The sequence below is a fragment of the Vigna unguiculata genome, chromosome 9, assembly GCF_037176805.1.
Source record: "Vigna unguiculata cultivar grain cowpea cultivar isolate G323 ecotype 2 chromosome 9, ASM3717680v1, whole genome shotgun sequence".
NCBI classification, from domain to species: Eukaryota; Viridiplantae; Streptophyta; class Magnoliopsida; order Fabales; family Fabaceae; genus Vigna; species Vigna unguiculata.
Window position 1 is genome coordinate 24002501 of NC_140800.1, and position 2500 is coordinate 24005000.

Consider the following 2500-nt stretch of genomic DNA (forward strand, 5'->3'; position numbering starts at 1 on the left):
CACAAAAGTTTTGAATTGGATGCATTTTGCATTTGGCCAAGTTGGTCGGTGCACCGCGACTAGATAGCTTGGTGCCAAAATTTGTCAAATTTAAGACCTTGGCCAAACTGAATGAAATTTTGTGGGGAGGTTCCTGATATTGTTTAGTGGTGGACTGGAAAAAATGAGGTCGAAATTCGAAGTCTACATGTGCTTTTCTATTTTTCCCGATTTTACACATACCCGGTAAGTAAAAAAAATAAAAAAAATAGTTCCCCTTCGAGAAAAATTATGAAATTTGGTGAGCAAGGAGATACCATTATTCTACGAATTACTGCAAAAAATCGCATCAAAATTCGAAGTATAGCCCGAGATATGGACTTATGTCTGCTCAAAAAAAGTGTATCTACTTGTACAATTTTGCCTTTTGCATATTAACCTCTTATAGGGGGGGAGTGCTCCTTGAGCCGGCCAGCTCCACACTGGCAGGTTTTAAAGGGAGCTTGATGAGGCCTCCCCCCTCACGTGGTGCGTGTGTTAGCATGTTTATCATGGCACAACTAGCCTCTTCATAGTTGTTGAGCTTTATTAATACCAACACACGGTCGTCACTGATCGTTGGTTAGCTCGGCAGCTAGTCCCTCGGATATTGTGGAAAGTTATTTTCATGCCTAGCGATGCTTGACCCTGCGTCACTTGATGTTTCCATTTGCTTGCTTGCCCATGGTAGGTGGGGGGTGGACCGTCTTGTGGTGTGGTGTCTTGCGAACGTGAGGGTGTGTGAGTTGTAATCGAGATGCACTTGCTGGCTGGCTCCATGCCTTGCGTATCGAACGGTCAAGCATGCATCTCTTCCATTTTCACCCGTTGCCTTGGGTGATATTGGTTGATCAGTCCCTGTGTTGCCTACCCACTAGACGGTACTTCTGTGGTTGCTTCGAATTCTATCTTTCCATCACGAAGAGGTGTTGGAGGATCCTAATGTCACGCACGTGTTCCATCTAGTGAAACATCTCAGTGATGCACGTGTTGTGGCTAGTTCTTTTGGATGCGGTGCATTATATGAAGTCGGGTTTACTTTAGCGACCCAGTCAACATAATTCGGTTGTGTCCCTTGATTGAGACGTTGTCCTTGAACTTGTTGTGAACAATATCGTTCTTCCACAACCCGTCGTCTTGAGTGCGATGGAAGGCAAATAAGATGTGCTTTGGCATGTCATGCACGTACTCGATTGCGGGAAGTGTGAGAAAGTGTTGTTGACAACCCGTGGGAAATGGAATGTGGCAAATCGTGATGAGCTCTTCGTGGATCTGCGAAGAAGACGACCTTTGGGCCTGTTGGAAACGAGGGAGGCGATGTTGAACTGCGAAGAAGATGGACTTTTGGGTTGTTTGAATCAATGGGAGGCCACGCGAGAACTCCGAATACTATGGACTCTTGGGTTGTTGGAAGCAACGGGAGGCCCCGCTAGAACTCCGAATACTACGGACTCTTGGGTTGTTGGAAGCAAGGGGAGGCCCCGCTAGAACTCCGAATACTATGGACTCTTGGGTTGTTGGAAGCAAGGGGAGGTCCCGCTAGAACTCCGAATACTACGGACTCTTGGGTTGTTGGAAGCAAGGGGAGGCCCCGCTAGAACTCCGAATACTATGGACTCTTGGGTTGTTGGAAGCAAGGGGAGGCCCCGCTAGAACTCCGAATACTATGGACTCTTGGGTTGTTGGCAACGACAACTTGGGGGGATGACACTGGAAAAGAGTGAACTAGGCCAAACTGCGAACAAGGCAACTTGGGGGGATGACACTGGAAAAGAGTGAACTAGGCCAAACTGCGAACAAGGCAACTTGGGGGGATGATGCTGGAAAAGAGTGAACTAGACCGAACTGCGAACAAGGCAACTTGGGGGGATGACGCTGGAAAAGAGTGAACTAGGCCGAACTGCGAACAAGACAACTTGGGGGGATGATGCTGGAAAAGAGTGAACTAGGCCGAACTGCGCCCACGGCAACTTGGGGGGATGACGCTGGAAAAGAGTGAACTTGGCCAAACTGCGAGGAGGGCAACTTAGAGGAAAGTTGGAAACGAGGGAGACTTAGCCGAACTGCGAAGAAGGCAGGTTTTTGGGAAGTTGGAATCGACTGAAGCGAATACTGAACTCCAAATACGACCGACCTTTTGGTTGTTGGCTTCCTGGGAAGCGATGTGAAACTCCAAATACGACCGACTCTTGGGTTGTTGGAAACAATGGGAGGCCACGCGAGAACTCCGAATACTATGGACTCTTGGGTTGTTGGAAGCAAGGGGAGGCCCCGCTAGAACTCCGAATACTATGGACTCTTGGGTTGTTGGAAGCAAGGGGAGGTCCCGCTAGAACTCCGAATACTACGGACTCTTGGGTTGTTGGAAGCAAGGGGAGGCCCCGCTAGAACTCCGAATACTATGGACTCTTGGGTTGTTGGAAGCAAGGGGAGGCCCCGCTAGAACTCCGAATACTATGGACTCTTGGGTTGTTGGCAACGA